This window comes from Heterocephalus glaber, unplaced genomic scaffold (assembly GCF_053883595.1).
Source record: "Heterocephalus glaber isolate CG9 unplaced genomic scaffold, H.glaber_assembly_v1.0 deba00001608, whole genome shotgun sequence".
NCBI lineage: Eukaryota > Metazoa > Chordata > Mammalia > Rodentia > Bathyergidae > Heterocephalus > Heterocephalus glaber.
Genome location: NW_028258379.1, coordinates 23,071,426 through 23,090,384, shown reverse-complemented (window position 1 = coordinate 23,090,384; position 18,959 = coordinate 23,071,426). Strand labels below are relative to the sequence as shown.

At 33.8% G+C, this 18,959-nt stretch overlaps 1 long non-coding RNA gene across 3 annotated transcripts in view; it reads left to right on the top strand.

Annotated features, from left to right (window-relative positions):
- Window positions 1-11,637, top strand: part of LOC147822787 (uncharacterized) — a 73,832-nt gene extending 62,195 nt beyond the window's left edge. The window contains exons 4-6 of one of the 3 annotated variants that reach the window (XR_015445082.1): window positions 8,406-8,485; window positions 10,026-10,195; window positions 11,495-11,637. This is a non-coding gene — a long non-coding RNA (uncharacterized LOC147822787). Of the gene's footprint in view, window positions 1-8,405; window positions 10,196-11,494 lie in introns of all 3 variants that reach the window. The other 2 variants (XR_015445081.1, XR_015445080.1) reach the window with 2 other exon arrangements.
- The last annotated feature ends 7,322 nt before the right edge of the window (window positions 11,638-18,959 follow it).

Genomic DNA, 18,959 nt, shown 5'->3' with positions numbered 1-18,959 from the left:
GTACTCAAGAGAAAAGTATATCATAGGTGGTTTTTAAAAAAATAACTAGTAATTTGTTATTCTGGGTCTGTGTGTAACTGTATATTTTGGGAATTTTCTCTATCAAAAATTGTTATTTGTAAATAAACAGGGTTTGTTTCTTACTTTATCATTTGGATATCTTATACCATTTTCTTTTCTGATAGGCTAGGCTTGGCTAGAATTACAAGTATAGTGTTCAATAAAATTGACATCCTTTAATTGTTCCTGAATTTAGGAATACAATGTTCAGTCTTCTACTATAAAATACTGTGTGAGGCTTTATCATTGTTATTTATAATGCTGCACAAGTAGATGGCTACTGCTATTGTGCTGAGTGCTTTGATCATGAAATGTGTTGGATTTTATCAAATTGTTTTGAAGACCAGATACATTTAGTTGTTATTGTTCTTAATTCTATTAATATTATATATTGTACCAATTGTTTTTGTTTATTGAGTCATAGTCCTAGAATAAATCCTATTTCAACATAGTGTATAAACTTCAATTTTCCAGTATGTAGATGAAAAAATTTGAATGTATACTTATCAATTATATTGTTCAGTACCTCTTATAATGTCTTTTGGTAGAGGTATTATGGTAATATTGCACTTAAGGGGTATATTAGAAATTTGTTTTCCTCTTTTTCTATTTTTTGAAAGATGAGTGTAAATTCTTTAAATATTGATATGATTCATAAGTGAAACTACCTGTTCCTGAGTTTTTTCCTTTCGTGTTGCTTTTCTTTTATCTGTTTTCTCAAATTTGTATGTTTATTAGTACATGTTTGCAGTGTCTAATGATTACATTCATTCTGGGGAGTTGGTACTTGTGTGTAACCCAGATTAAATCTTTTTACATTTCCTTACTCTTTTCTCTGGCTCCTCCCTCTATCTCTTGACCATTTTTTCTTTAAATAAATGATGTATTTATAAATATTATAAATCTCTATTTTCTATTATTTTCTTAAGTCAGTGCTGGTGCTTGATTGTTTTTTAGGAATTTGTACATCTTAAAAAGGCATTCTGATTTTGGGGGTGAGTAGTAATGATCTCTCTTTATTTCTAATTCTAGAAATTTGAATTTCCATTCATTTTCTTTGATTGCTCCAGGTAATAAATCTCCATTCACCTATCTTCTACTTCAGTGCTTCTGTCATCTACTCAAATATGCTATTAATCATTCTAATGAGATTTTCATTTCTATTACTGTACTTATACTTTCATTTAGTTTATCAAACAGGTTTTCTTTTAGCTATTTGAATATATTAGACATAGCTGATCAAAGTGTCCGGTAATTCCAACCCAGCTTCCTCAGGGGGTGTCTTTTTGTTCTTCCCTATCCCTACAGTTTGCTATTGTTGCTGCCTGTTGCAGTTATTTATTAAGTAGCATTTAGAATTAATTCTGTAAAGCATGTGTTCCTTGTCTGGCAGGGCTACTGAAGATTCAGTTCTGTTACCTTAGTAATCAGTTAAAGATTGAACAGAAAATTTCCTTAAATGACTAAAATTAATAAATCACCTCCACTCTGTCCAAATGCCTGTGTTCATGTGAGACCATGATTTAACACCCTACCAGGCAATGTACCACTCTGCCTTAGCCTTCAATACTTATTTTTGTCGATTTTCAAAGTATGCTAAAAATGAGAGGTGGACTCTTTTCAGGTCATGTATAAGCGCGTACCCAGCCCACACATTAATGGCAGTAAAGATCTCAGAAGTAAGTCTACATGGACTATATTGTCCACTCTACCAGAAAAGTCATGTGCTAAAGTTCTAAGTACCAAAGTGACTATATCTGGAGATAAAGTTTTCAGGAAATAAAGTTGAATAAGGGTACAAGGATGGGGCTTTAATCTGATAACTACGGCCATATAATCAGAGCCAGAAACAAAAATAACACAGCAAACTGCAAACCACAAAGACAACATGTACCAGAAACCAATCATGATAGCAACCTGTTCTCAAATTTCTAGCCTCCAGAACTATAATAAATACATTTTAGTTGTTTAAGTCACCCAGGATATGGGATTGTGGTGACCCAGTTGACTAATACAACAAATCCTTTCTCACCTTTTCCTTTTAAGCTTTTCAATTAATCTATTGATTGGCCCAACTTTCATCCTTAATCTCCAGCAACAATGACATTAAAACACTGTCCTGTAAAACTTTTGAATAATATTCCCCAGGAGAAGAATGTGGGTTAACTTTTGTCAAATAAACGCAATCTCTTCTAATAGGGAGTCTCTGGGGAACTAAAGGACAGGCCAAATAATATTTTAAAAATTTTTTTATGAAAATTGGTCTCTAAAAGAGCTTCAGTTCCATTATGTTTCATTTGGTACCTGGAATATAACATTTATTTTCTAAGTATATTCCCGAGATAAAGAATGGGGAATGAAACCAGAACAATTATAATACCACAAATTCACTTTCATAATCAGTATTTGAACATTTTTAAAAATAACTATTGCTCACCTCAGCCTAAATATTGGATAGCGATAGTTCCCAGACCCATGACCAATAAAGTCACCACCATTAGATTATAGCCCAGAGGTGCTTCAAGTCCTTAACCTAAGCATAGAGCCACCCTTGTGGTAGAGCCACACAGAGTTACAGGGGCATGGCTTCCTCCATCATTGCAGACCCAGTTCCCTACTGGCAAAACTTCAAGGCAGAATTGCTGACCCAGGGCATATGAAAATTGGAAAACCCTACTCTAGTGAGGTCAAAAGGTAGGATTTTTTCAATCTAGTGTGTCTAAAAGGGAAGGAGTACACATTTCAAGAAAATTGAATTCTAATTGCCTAGAAATTCTCTATTTTAAGTATTATTGAAGAATGTAAAACATATCTGTTTAGCATGTATGCAAATTTTCCTAAAGTTCCTTTTCTGTCTTTGAAAATAATCAGGTTTGTGATTCACATTCAAATAAATTATGTTCTAATGGTCTGAAAGATAATGTTAGCATATGAAACACATTTTTAAGCAGAAGATGAAAATAAAATTTGTGTAACTGTTGCATCATTATCAAGATTAGGCATACAACAAGATCTCATAGAGAAAAGTAAAAAATTTTTCTGACTAACAAAATTATTCCCTTCTTATTTCTAACAAAATCACAGTACTGTTCATGTTCCTCAGGAAGATAGTCTTTTTGAAAAAATTTTGAGTGAATTAAGCAGACATTTTAGTGAATAACAAGGAATTCACAAAATCCCATTACATTTCATTTATATTTGGGGTAAATATAATTTATTCTATGAATATTTATAATCCAATTAGAACAAAAATGACCAAAACATATAGAGAAATGCATTGGGTTTTATATTTTGTTTACAAATACTCAATAACAGATTCTGCATGAATTTAACAGAAGTAGAACTATTAGATTGATTAGGATGAATATTTTAATGTAAAGGAAGTTGAAGAACTATTTAGGCATGGACAGTTCCTATCTCATGCCATGAATCAGGGTGGAAAGTTCTTTCTGTGTTTAACATCTGTTACAGTTATAACAAATTCAGCGATTGAAAGCAACACAAATATATTACCTTGCACTTTTGTAGTTTCAAAGTCTAAAATGAGTCTCCTTGAGCTAAACTCTAGGTGTCTGCAGGGTTAATATTTTTCTGGACATGGCATGGACACCCTTGCCCTCTCTAATATGAGAAACTGCACAGGTTCCTTGTCCTGTAGCCTTCACCTGTCTTCAGATGCTGTCAGCTACAGTCTTTCTCACACATTCACTTCTCTGCAATTTCCTGTGTTTCTCATCTGATTTTCAAAAGCCTTCTCATGACATTTAAGTCTCTTTAATGGCCTATCCACATATCTCAGGGATTCGGACATGGATATATTTTTTGAAGTAGAAGAGAGGTGGCATTGCCCATTCCTGTAAGCAATCACATCAACAGTATTGTCAGGGCTCTGCCACTGGAATGAATCAGATTCCCTTCCTCTGCCTTTCCATACAAGATACAACATTCTAGGAGAGAAAGTATAATTTATCTAGGTTGTCATTATTATCCACCTTTTGGTAAAATAATGGTGATGTCCTTCTTGTCAGTTTTATGCTAAGTGAGAGAATTTCTTCTGGCAAATTGCTTTTTGTCTGAGACAACAGCAAGAGGAATAAGTGCAAGAAGCCACTGGAGGATGAATGGCCAATATAATTAGCAAAATGTACATGAATTAGCAAATACAGGATATAGGAATATGTAATTTATTCATTAGTATCAATTATTGGTTTACAAAATGTATTATTTAGCATGCTATAGATATTTTTATATATTAGCTTCCTTCCAGGTGCTGGGACCAGCTGAGCTTCTCTGCCCTAGGAGCCTGGGATGGAGGCGGGGAGCTTCCTTCCAGGTTCTGGGGGAATTCAATCTTGTTATTGTACTGATTAGTATTTTTCTGATTCTAGAGTTGCACATCTTTCCTTGTTCTGTACTGGCTATTTATCATCTTCTTGTGTCTACTTTTTAATTGGGTTGTCTGTTAGTGAGTTGTAAGAGTTCTTTAAATATTCTGGTCGTAGATTATATGTATTGTAAATATGGTCTGTTTGGGGACTACTTTTCATTTTAACGATGTCGTTTTAAGTTCTAGGTTTTGATGGAATCTCATTTGTCAATTTTTTTCTTTTGTGCATCATGTTTTTTGTGTCCTGGGAGGTTCTTGCCTACCCTGAATTCATAAATGTTTTCCCTTATAATTTCTTCTTAAAGTTTTATACTTTTATACTTTCTTATTTAGGTTCATAGATCCCTTCAAGTTATTTTTATGTATGGAAATAAAGAGTTGAGGTTAATTTTTTATATACGGATACCAGGTGTTCCAGTGCCATTGCTGAAAACACTATCTTTTCCTCTGTTCTTGAATTGAGTTTATATTCTATAAAATGTTAATGTTAAATAATCTTTCAAAACTCAGTGGACCATATATGTGTGGTTCTATTTCTAGATTCTGTTTTATTCCATTTGTGAGACCAAGGCGACTCCATTTTGCTAAAATCCAGTATTCCCCTAGCCTCTATTGTCCTCACAAATTAATGGTTAAAATGTGCTTGCTCTGGGACAAAAGACACAACCTGTAAGGAAGCAAAGTTCCTAAGTTAATTACTCAACCATCTGTTTGCCCAGGAAATGAACGTTCCGGATCCACTATCTATAGAACAATCTGTCAATGTGCTGACCATCAGTATGTGACAGTCGACCACTAACCTTTGTCCCTCTTTTCCCCCATAAAACCTACATGTAACCGCCCCTCAAACTCCCCGACAGGCCTAGCCAATCAGAAATATACACTTCATGCTTGCTAAATGCCAACCAATCATGTAACTGCTAAGTGAAAAATCTCCAAACTTGCTGTAACCACAATAAAAACCCCGCTAATTTGAAATTCGGGGCTCTCAATTCTGATCAGCTGCGTCGGTGACTGTTGGGAGCCCCTGCTCGAGCTTGAATAAACGGCCCTCGTGTGCTTACATCGGAATCGGCTTCCTGGTGGTCTTTGGGACTTCGCGATCTGGGCATAACGCATTGACCTATATGTCTTTCCTTACACCAACACTGCCTTGATTACTGTAGCTTTAGAGGAAGTCTTAAAATTAGGTACTAAGTGTCTTCCAACACTTTTTTTTTTTTCTTTTTCTTTTTGCTTTTCTAGGTCCTTTGTACTCCTACATAACTTTTAAATTTCAATATCCAATTAGAGACATTTATTGCTAAATGGATGCACATTGAGGTGATACTCTTATGCGAAATAAATAGGACACACGTGTAAATACTGAATAGTTTCTCTAGTGTGAGAAACTGAAAGTGTAAATAAGGACTAAAAGGTATAATAGATAATGTGAAATAGGAAGAAAAGGAGCAAAGGGGAAGGGTAAGTGGGAAGGGTAGGGGAAAGGAAAGAAGGGAATGGAATTAATATGAGAAAATGAAAAAAAGGAAACAAAATCTTTGTAAATAGGGAGGGATGGAGGGGTTGAAGGGAGGGCAGGGGAATGGGGAAAAAATAAGAACCAAGAGAGTATGTAAAGATGCAAATTTCCAATGATGAATGTCATTATATTGTACACCTAAAATGTACCAATAAAGGGATATACAAAATAAAAAAGAAAAAGTATATGCTTAATATTTATATATCAGAAAATATATAAATGTATATCAAATATATTTATATATTAAAAACATTGTCTTTTAATGTTTTATATTTTAGATAAGTAATATAAGTATATTATTCTTTTGCCTATTTTAATTTACTAAATAAATCAGCAAGCTACAGATTATAACATTTTCGACTAAAGAAACCTGAAGACAATTTTTCATACATGATTTGAGTGAAAACATTTATTTCTCTCTTAATTCCAATAAAATACCCCAAAGAATATGTGCTTGGAGAGCAATATCCTTAGTTAATTTCTCAGGTGCTAATGGATGATAAAGCAACAGCCTATTAAGAGCACAAAAAGATTCCATGAAAATTCATTATAGTCATTTAAAGTAAAATATTAGGTATGATAATAGGAATCAATTACAAGGGGGAAATTGGAAAATTTACAAATGTGTACAAATTAAATGATACACCCCAAAAGAAAGAGTCATAGAAGAAATCAAATTGGAAATTTAAGAGTATCATGAGACAAATGCAAATAGAAAATAGAAATATAGTGCACCAAAATGTATATATGCAGGAAAAGCAGTTGCATGAGAAGTATTTTAATGATACATGTCTCCAAGGGGAAAAGATCTCAAGATGCCACATTAAGAAAAAAAAGATCTAAAATAAGATGACTTTATACCTGAAAGTGCTAGAAAAGAACAAACTATAAAATCAGAAGGACTGTAGTACTGAAGAGTAGTGTATAATTAAATGACACAGAGACTAGTCAATTTAAAAATCAATAAAATGGGGAAGATTTTTGACAGGCCAAATACAATAGACAAATACTTGGTTGGATGAAGAAAAATGAAAGGATTCAAATAAATCAAATTGGAAATGAAAGAGGAGACATTATGCCTGATTCCCCCAGAAATACAAGGAATCATGAGACTACAATAAAAAAGTATGCATGAACTGGGTAAGCTAGAAGAAGATATATTTAATGAAACAGAATCTACCTAGAGTTATGGTGAAAAAATAGAAAATCTGCATAGATTAAAAATGAGCAAGGAGACTGAAAAGAATCAAAAACCAGGTAACAATGGGAAGCCTAGGAGTTAGTGTTTTTGCTGAATTCCCAACGTGCAAGGACTACTTAACACTAATACTTTACAAAATCTTCCAAAATATTAAAGAGAACATTTCCGAACTCATGTTACATGAACAACATTACACTGACACTAAAACCATACAGAAACACTTTGGCCAGTCATTAAAATCTCTTTCCTACAGCCTTTGTCTTTCTTCCCCCTCATTTTCAATGTCAACATCACACTTATCTACCCAGTGGTACCTGGCTTCTCCTGCAGAACCCAGATCTCATGTTCTCTTACCTATACATGGACATTTCCCCAACACATTTCTCATTTTTCTTCCTCCATATTGTCGAGTTTCCATCCTCTTCTTTAATAAAGTGTAGTCACAGGAGAGATGCATTTAGTGATTCTTGCTTAAAATTCATTCCAATCTTCAGTTGTAACTGAATTAAATTCACTCACCATCATTGTAGTGGAACCATTTTTGTCAATCACCAAAACTCCATGTAACTTAAACCAATGATCAATTATTTGGTAATACAATTAGACATTTGATTTTATTTGGTATTTTTAAAATATTTTCATTGTTCATTTACTATTGGCCTATCTGAGCACTCCATTCTGTCTTGCTACTTTTCCTTCCCATCCTCTCTTCTCCACTCTTGCACTTTACATTTGTTTTCAATTCATTGGCCCTCTTTCTGGAATCATATCCAAGAAGATCTCATCTAACGCCACATCTAAATTCCACGAAAATGCTCACAATTTGTAAATGTATATTCCAGTGTACAATTTGCTTCTAAACTGTAGGCCATTTGAACTGCCACTGTTCATCTCCAAACAAATATCTAACAAGTATCTCAAATCAGAATTTTCAAAGGATATTGAACAACTCCAATAATTTCGATAAGGCTTGTATCCTCCACATCCAAGTACATGGAGCTGGTCCCCAGTACTGGACTGATGTGGAAGTGTGGAAACTTGAATAAGTTGAGTCTAATTACAAGAAATTAGGTCACTGGTGCACTACACTCAGAAGAAATAAATGTAGTTCTGAAGAACCTCAGTTAGTTCCCCTGAGAACAGGTTGTTATCAAAATAGCAAGCCTATCTCCTGGATTGTTCTACTTCCTGTCTTGCTATTGATTATTCCATCTCACCCATGCTTTCCCCATCAGCCATCTGCCATTCATGATTTCTGAAGTGCTTCGCCAGCCCCGAGAAGAGGCCATGGTCAAATTCATGGATCTCCAAACCTGTCAGCTAAGTGAAGCTCTTTTCTTTATATATTTATCAGTGCTCTTTGGATAACCTAAGATGTTAGTTTTTTCCTGGTAACCAACAGATGGAAAACACCTCAGAATTAATATCTGTACTTTTTGTATAAGTACTCATTTCTAGCATTTTGTAAGTTTTTCTGAAGCCTATTTTATGAGATGTAACAGGAATAGCTATTAATTTTTAGCACTTGCTCATTCATTGACAAACAAAGTGTTAATTTAAACCAAATGTACCTTTTCACACATTCTATAATGTCATTGCCAAAGGCAGGTTAGTGCCTCTTCAATACTCTAGCCACATACAAAATAAATGGAATTACAGCCTAACTTTTACCGTCCAATTACCTGCATCTATTGCTTGGTCTCTGAAACAACACTGTGCATTTTTAAAAGGTCTCTCCAGTTAAGCAATATAATTTATTGAAGGATTTTTAATAGCATAGTATCTATCTCTTCAGAATGTAGTACAGTGTATGGAACAGCAATTATAAACAAAACAAACAAATACTGAAAACAGAAACAAGCAGTAACTTGCTAAGAGTTCATGGGGAAATCTATTTTCATAGGGTTCACTGAAGAGAGAAACAATCTAAACCAAATGAAGAGCACTGTCTGATTTCTAGCTTTTCACACATTAATGCCTTCCTACCAATCTACAAATTTGTGTTCCAGGTTCCAAATAGACATTCACAGGAGGTCCAGGTTGAGGGTCCCCATGCTGACTCAGATGTGTTTAGGCTGCTTATGAGGCAGTGCTTCAAGTTCAGAAAGATGTCACTGGCCTTTGTTACACACTGTGTGTGCAAATAGATTTCTTGTTCAGGCTTCTTCAAAAATCTGTGGCAAAAGCTGCCTGAAAACTTGTTTCTAATAAGAAAGTTTAAATGTGGGGCCATATGGGTATTTCTGATCTAGCTTTACAAGCACTCAGAAGGATGCTGCATAAAGAATCAAACAATCTGCCAGTAATTGTGATGCAACCCCAGGAAACCTCAAAGGCAGATTTCCGGCTAATGTTCTGGTGAAACAGGGATATAACCAGAGATGTGAAATCCATGTGTGTTTTTTCAAAAGATGCTCTGATTCACTGGTTTTGTGTTTAGGGAAGACATGAGTAACCAGATTCCCCAGGGTCTTCCCTTTAATAAGTGTGTCTGCCTCTTTGCTGTTCTCCCAGGCACAGTGACTAGTTTGTGAGCAGAGTCTGCACCATAAACTCACCCAGGGGTCCTGGCCCCAGGAAATCCCTGAGTACAGCAGGGGCCAAAGTACATGCTCACTGAGGTCCTCTTCCTGCTACAAACTGGAACTCCCTCCTCTCCTTTCCCCAGGGGATCCTAAATTAAAATAACATTAAACAAGGAAAATGAGAATTGTCTGATCCACCGGGCATGTTTTCAAGCAGGGCATGACCAAACCATGTGCTCAGTTTTGATAATGGTAAACAAGTGGGGATTAGGACTTGGGTAAGAAACTGTGGACAGATGAAAAACTTGGTATTTTTTTTCCCCACATCAGGTTATTTGTCCACATGATTGGGATGCTTCCAATGTTGTTTTAGTAACAGCATGAATTTGAAATTTAGTGTGACTCGCCAAATTCAAATGTCCTGCTCACAGAAAGACCTACAAAAGCTGGTTGTGAATGGCAGCAATGACCTAATGCACACAGCAATGCATAGAGAGAAGGTTTGTGTAACTACAAGATGTTATTTTCCTGAAGTTTTAATTAAATGAACTAAATGAAGTTGCCCTTCACTGACAGCAATGACACATATATTCCTACTGTCAGTCAACAAGCAGCTGTTAAATGCAAAGCAAGGGAGAAGATCCATAAGGAAAAGGGAGTTAATTTTCAAATTATATTTGAATCATATTTGAAACTCCTTCCACACATGAACTTTCATGCACAAATTGAATATGATTTATTGCTATGATGCCTATTTTTTAAGATCCTAACACTATGACCATTACCTTCACTGGTATGAGACTCATCCTGGTCTTTTTTCCAAATTTATCTTGTCTTTATTTGACTTCAGAATCTCTTAATTGCATTTGTATAGTTATATATGATATATAAATACATAAATGAATAATACACAACCTATATATATATATAACATGCATATATATTATATAGTACATATGTAGTATCTAGATAATAACATTTTTTTCTTAAATCCTGCCCAGCTGGCCAGGGATTATGGAAGGCCTAGGTTACATTCTAAATAAAGTGCTTTGACAGGTGCATTTCTTTGGAAAGATTATTTTTACATTTTCTCAACTTCAGATTATTTGTACGTACAACAAAAAGACTGAGAAAGATGAATGCTTACAATGGCTCATAATATAAACCTTGTTATGCTATAATCAAACATAGTCTGGGATCAGGCTTCCTGTGGATCAGGGATGGATGACTGAACATGGCCCTTTGAAAGTCTGCATAGATCTGTATCATATTATTACTTTACATTTAGAAAATGTCAAAATTTTTCCTTAACTTTACTAATTCCTTGTAAAAGTCCCAAATGGACCTAAAGTGACCCCTTGTTTTGCTATTTTGTGAATGAGGATAATTAAAAACAAAATTAATAACTTCAGTATCCCACAAATGCTGCTGCATATGCCTGTTTCATTATGACTCTTTTAGATATATAAATAGCACCGTATTGCCCTTAGGAAAAAAATATAAATAGACTTTTAAGATTTTTGCAATGTATAAAATGATTAAATATTTTGTATAATTTAATCAAGTGCAGCTTACTGAGACAATGTAGTATTTTGTTTTGTTTTGTTTTGTTTTAATGGACAACAAAAACTCTAAATCAAAGCAGGAAGCAGGAGACTTACGGCATTACTAGGCTGACCTGCACTTTTTCAAGCCTTATTACTGTCTCCAAAGCCCTGGACCTCAGTGCTAGAGCATGTGTGAGAGATTGCTTCTCTGAGGGTAATAGGAAAGATCTTCAACTTTGTGCTTGTCAATAGGTATAAAGATGGTTGTAACCATATTGGGGAGCACTGAGATGAGGAAAGAGAATGGACCCCATGAAGCCCGATTGCCTCTGTCTCCTTTGGGGCCCACAAGGACTTCTTTGTCCAGCATAAGGGGTTCAGAGAGAAGAACCCCTTCCAGATGGAGGAGGTAGTCAGGCTGCAGATGGCAACCACAGAAGCTTGCTGATGATGAATATACCCTGCCACCCCTCAGTGGTATCACTGTCTTCCTGTCCACAAGAAGGTTCTGGCTCCACCAATCAATTTGTCATTTTGTAGAATTTTGCCTACTAAGAAATAAAAAAACAAAAAAAAATCCTTTGTCATAAAACACATTTCATTTATTGCATATGTATGTGTATCATCCTAAATACCATATTAAATTGAATAGCTATTTTATGCTGCATGAACAAACCTCAAAGTGGTGGTGATTTATACTACATGCCCATCATGGCAGGATTCAGATTATTCCACAACAGCTTCACTCAAAAACCCACTATTTTAGTACAGCTTCTATATAAATTTTGTCTTGAATTATGGGAGAAAAATAAGGATTGGCAAAAGTACTCAATGGCCCTTAAGTTTTCTGCCAACAAATGTCAGGCACCTTTGTGCTCACTTTTTATTAATTGAAACAAGTCCAATGAAAAGGCTTGAGTACAACAGGGCTATGTTATTTATTCAGCCTGTAGGAAAGGATAACATAATGTGATAAATATGAAAACAGTTTACCGTACTATTTCTCCAAACTATCTAATATATTAAGAGATGGGAAAGATTAATGAACTAACTAGTTATTTAGATATTATTAGATAAGAGTGTCATATTACAAAAAACAAATGTCAAGGGATGGAATAGATATTTCTGAGAATCACTATCTCTATAGAAATGTTGAGATCTCTGGCCCAAATTGTCTAGTTATGATTTAAAATCCCAAAATTCTACAAGTTAATCAAAAGATTATAATAATCAAAGAATAATTCAGGAAAAAAATGAGTACATCTCAGTGAGTATAACAAGTAGACTGACTTCTTAATTTTCCATAAATCTTTCCATTGTCCTCTGATCATGTCTCTGATAATATTAAAAACCGTCTTACAATTACACCAGCTATGAAAACTAACCACATAGCAACTTAGCAACTACCACAATAACTAGGAGATTTTGGAGCTTCTCAATAGCTCAATGCCCAAACAAGAATCATCATTTAGTATGGATGGAAGATCTATTCTCATTGCTTGTCTGTATAGTCCTGACTTGGAGCTTGTTTTCAGCAAAAAAAAAAATCAAAAATATTTTTCAAAAATAATCCCTGGAAATTGTTTAGCATTAGAGAAGCCCGAAGCAAAAATGTTAGTTATGACAAATAAGAGGTTCACTAAAGCCCATAAAAAGACTAGGCAGTGAAAGACTTGTCAGTTTGGGGCTTTGAAAAGTCCTAATACATCCCTAGAAATTTCGAGGGATATACAAACATGCAGGACTGTGTATGTGTCCAAACCACATCTTAGAAGATCCAACTTTCTCATCTCTGGCTGACCTTCATACAGAAAGCAATGACTATGGTACAGTTGTAGACTTCTTGGTCCACCCTCAACAAGGTCTAAGGCATTAAAGGAATTATCTGTCCAATTTGTCCAAGCTGACCACTAACTCAACTGGGCAGAGATTAGTGTTACGTCAGGGACTAAGCATGACAAAAATACTGACTTTACTTAAATATTCCACACATACATGCAAAAGAAAAACAACACTTATAAACCCTATGTGACCTTGAATCATGATATGTTAACTTGAATAGATTAAGAGATGCCTACCAGATTTGTAAAGCACAGTTCTGGGTTTGATTGACATGGAGGTCAGCAAACTGAGGGAAGTTCCGTTCTGGTCATGGGTGACACCAACCAAATGACTATAGCCTGGATGTAAAGACAGTGGAGAGAAGAAGGAAGTGTACCCATTTTGAAGAACTCTGTCTTTTTGCCAGATTGTATTCTGGGCTGTGGACACCATTGGACATCTGTCTTCAGGTTCAGGTCTCCATTTTCTCCTTGTTTCCAGTGCAGATTCTTTAGCTTTCCAGTGCCGACTCATACCGGCCACTCTCCAGTTAGCTTCCAAGTCTTCAATACTGGACTGGAGCTGCATTCTTGATCCTCTCTTGTTCTTCAGCTCCCCCTTCTTGGGTTGAGCAGCTTGGGTTGAGTAGCACGTAAGTGGCTACTGTGAACACTCCACTTCTGATCCTGATGTTTACCTAATAAGCACACTTTCGTAAGTATCCATACATTATCTATTGGTTTTGTTCCTCTAGAAAACGCTAAGGAACACACCCTAAGACATCATACCAAATTTAAAAGGTTACTTTAGATTTTTTATAATTACTGTAATGCAGGCCATTATTTTATAACTATTAATACTTACCCAGATTTTATTTATTCTTTACATTTGTTTGACAAAGTTAGCTTTCATTTTAAAGACAACAACATAGTTGAGACCTTAATTTATCACTAAGTTGAAAGCAACTTGATATTTATTTTTTGAGATATTTATAACTTCCTGTCCTATTTTCATTCAATCATTTTGACATCTTATACCAGGGTTTTTACTTATTAAAAAGGAAATCAGCAAAATCCTAATAAGTACAATTGTCTAAAATTTTCAAATCACAGATGTTGTGATTTCCCAGAGGGTAATTTTATTTTAAAGCACAAAACAAAAACCATGATCATTGATTAAATGACTTAATATGCAGTAATTTTTCTCCACCTAATTCTAAAACTGTTTAAAACATCTCTCCACTGGTAGCAGAAATCTGGGAAATTTTCATTGGTATAAGGACAAAAGAAACTTTTTTCATGTGCCATATCTTAATGCCAGTTTAGATTGAATGAAAGAGTTGAATGTAAAAATCATTGTATAAGTCAATGCAAGTGAAGTTATCAAACGAGTACAAACACTTTCTTCATCACAGCTATCCGTCATGGAATCTGGGTCTATACTGCAGCTCTGCTCTTACTGAGACCTATTCTGATAGCCTGGGTAGTTCCTCCTTCAATGTTGTTTTTCATGAGCCAGTGAGAAAGATTTATGAAGTGCTTCTAAAATGCTTATCATATGGGAGCCAAAAGAAAAAAAAACAAATTAAAATATTTATATGATTTATGAGTAAACATGGTTTAGTATCTTAGCAATGATAATAGATTTAATTACATTAAATCTATATTTACAGAAAATAAGAATACTACTAAGACAAAAATGCATTGGACTACTACAGTAAAATACATCATATGAGACAGAAATACCTTCCCTGTTCTGTGTTAGTTTGTCATAAGTAAAGTATTAAAACCTTTAAAAAGTGCAACAATTAATAAAGATAACATTAATTTATAAAATAATGAAAATGTAACTGAACATACTAAACATTTAATCTTATTAGTCATTGAATAAATGCGCTCCTAAAATATAATATGAAGCAATTTTAGGATCAACATGGCAAAGATTAAAAAGACATTATAACATGGTACCTCATCCTAGACTCTCTGATTACATTTTTATCACACTGTACCAATATGTTTATATTTTTTCATTTGTTTGATTACTGGGAAAAACATCATTCATTTTTAAAATTATTATTTCTATCCTGAAAAAAAATGCTTAGGTCATAATAGATATGCCCTTCAGTACACGCTTAGATACAATGGAAAAATTTTAAAGCCTTTTACCAAGATCTATTGATCAGTCATACACACTGTTGGATGGGATTTTGAGGCTCTCCAGGCAGCAGTGCCTATGTGATGGTCCAATTTTTTGGATAGCTTCAATCTTAAAGAAGTTCAATATCATCACCAATGTACACCCAGAATCACTGTGGCAAGAGAAGAGAAATCAAATACGGTCATAATTTTCTTTATAGTATATTTTTACTCAAGTGACACCCGTTACTCCTTACATTCTGTTGCCTGAAATTTGTCATATCCAGACTGATTAAGAAGCAGAACTTGGAAAACATAACTACCATAGTATATATTTAGTATCATTTTTCTCCAAATGCATAACAGAATATTCTATATTGGGTTTTTGAAACTTGGGACTTTATTGAAAAATTAGATGACATCGATGCTGATGGCATTACCCACTCTCTAGCCACTATTGTAAATACAATATATAGTAATAAAATACATAATTGTTTGGATATTGGATATTAGGATTTCTCATCATTAAAATATATTGTCATTATTTCTTCAAATATTTTTCTACCTTTACTTCCCACTATTCAGATTTAAATGGACGTAAAACTACTGTATTATTTATTATCTATTCATATCTGTGCTTCTTTTATGCACTTTCTGCTGGTGTTTCATAAAAGTTTTATTGGTTCTGTTGGAATTGTTAATATTCTGCTAAACACTTCCAAAAGCTTCAAGTTCCCAAGGATTCTTACCTCCTATGTCTTCCTTGACCCACACGCCTCTGACGGTTTCTCCACACCCCTACTACTCCCTCTGGTGTAGGTGCGCATCTGGTGTCACACAGCAGCATCCTTGCCCTCCGCGGAATAGGATGTGGAGGGTGGGCTGTGAGCTTCAGTCAGCAGAAGATGAGCAGAATTGGGGGATGTATCAGGTCAAATCCTTTCATTGTTCTGTAACTTTAAGTGATTTGGAAGAAATAATTGTTTGCATTTTCCCAAATTATAAAGCAATCCTCTCCTAGGTGTGACGGCATGAATTTCTTTTTCAGGGTAGCATACCTTAGAGGATGCCATAAGTTCAACAGAGAGGGAAACTAAATCCTTATTCAACTGTACAGCTGATGGGCTGCACTCTGACTCCTACCATTGGAGTTGATGTATGAGAAAATGATCCAACTGAATTGGTCCAGTCAATTTTTTGGTTTTCTCTATTATCTACACCAGAGTAGTACTATAAATCTTTTTTCTTCAAGTTTGTAATCAAATGGATACTTTGTTCAAAATAAATGGGGGTGGAGGGGTTGAAGGGAGGGCAGGGGAATGGGGAAAAAACTAAGAACCAAGATATATCATGTAAAGGTACAAATTCCCAATGATGAATGTCATCATATTGTATACTTAAAATGTACCAATAAACTTAATTAATAAAAAATTAAATCAATAAATTTTACTTATCAAGATTTGATCAGTTTATGCCATATGTGGTAAAATATCACTCTAAGCCTTATTAATATGTAAAATTAATGCAAGTTAATCAAAACAAATACAAAAAAGAGAAATTTCTTTTGTTTTTCTCTCCCAAGTGGTGTCCTCTTTAATTTTTCAAACTTTTTTAAAAAAATTAAGCACCTAATTTTATTGTAAAAGAGTGTCTACTCAATGTTAACACTTTTCACAAGAAGGTATCTTGTTAACTATTCTTTCATTTTCTAGTTTTAGTAACTTTCTTCTTAAGAAATATTGATTAATATTTCTTTCCAGTGGATTTTTCTCATTAATTAATCAAATTAATTAGTTAAATTTAAATACATTTCCAGTCATAATGATTATTTCTTCTCAGAAAAATTCAATGAACTTTACCAGAATATTTGCTTACACTCAAATTTAAACTTTTGGCATAAGATCTAGTTTACTTAAAAAATAGAGAAAATATATTCATAAAGTTTGCAGAATAAATGTATATGATGGCTCTGTAAGATTAGGAAATATCACTTTAACTTTATCTAAGTCTGAAATCCTTTTTACCTACATGCATTGAAAATAATACAAATATGATATTTATAAATACATATGTCTATAATATTGCATTATAGAATATAATATAAATATAAGTATATAGAACATGTATAACATTATACTATATTGTATGATTTATCACACCAATTTTTTGTTTAATAACACTACTGGACTAGTAAGTATAAAATGGTAGATTATAATTGAAAATTATTAGCTTGATAGAATTCAAATAGAGCAAAAGAAGATCCAGAAGAAAATGAACCAATCAAGCTGAAAATAGAAAATATATGACAGATTTTATCATTTACATTTTTGTTTTTATATTTTCAATTCATGCACTCTAATGATATTTTCAGTCTCGATGTTATAAGAACTCATTTTGATTTATGCATTGAAGCTAAGTGGCTTCATTATAAAAGAGAGTTAGAAAGATATTGTAATGCACTGATTTGCTATTTATATCATATGACAAAAACTTTGGTTATGGCTTCTAGACTACAATATGAGAATTATCTTTTCATGGCCTAGTTAAAATAAAAATGAGATAAAATTAAAATTTAATTTTATAAACAAAAATATATCTTTTCATTGAAAATTTAGAATAATAGTATTTTTTAATCCAGCTATAACTTTCTACCTTTGATTAAAATTATGCACACACTATGATTAGAAGCTAGACATCATTATGAAGATTGAATGATAGCTTTATGATTGACTGCAGCATGATTCTACTAACTCTTCCCTTGAGCAAAGTCATATGAATATCATGAATCAAGGACAAAGAAAGCATTCCACTCTGCGTATATCCTATGAAACTTTTAAAAATTGCTGATTAATTAGAAATTGGTTATATGTTAGGTTTCTTTGGATTGAACTATTCTTTATTTCCTGTGCAATACCCCTTTCTCATTCTTCATGTCAGAGAGCAAATTTACTTTTTGAAATATTTTTTGAATAAGAAATGGAGGTGAAAACTTGTGTCAGATTCATCAGTTTATATAAACATATCTCTTTGTTCTTAAGGATTTTCCTGAGAGAAAAATCATAGGGATAAATAATTGAATCAAACTATTCATATCAAAGTAAATATTCAAATATTAAATCTCAGAATTTTGAAACTAGATATTTGTTTAAACCTACTTGTCTCTTTATTTTCAAAAATCAGTTGTGTGTAGAATTCCCATCCTTTTTAACCTTACCACAGTTATCAATACTCTCAAACATTCCAGCATACTTTTAAAAAAATTCTTGCTCATTAGTTACATGAACTTATACAAGTATGTTAAGAGAGCCATAACTTCTATTTCAAATTGATTTTTGTCAAAACTCTACATATTTGCATCATTGCTGAGTATCAGATTATGTTTTGTCAGCTCCATTAGACTAGGTATGAAATTTCCTAGGATACCCTTCCCTGTTTAGTTCCAGGTTAGAAATGACCAAAAATAAATTGAATAGGATTTAGTAGGCAAAATGAAAGAATTGCCATGACATTCCAAATATAATCACTGCTAGGGGTGGTGAGTGAAAACTACAACGTAGCAGATTCAAGTATATCTGCATTTTTCCAAGCTTTAGTTTCAGGGTTCCTTCTGATCTGCCAACTTTGTTTATTTACAGTAAAACCAATTCCAGCTCATAGTATTTTTTATCAGAAATAGAGAAGCCACAGGCATGATGAGCTAACATACTTCCAGAGACTTCTACATCTATTACAATTTGAAATGTTTCCACAGCAGGTTAACA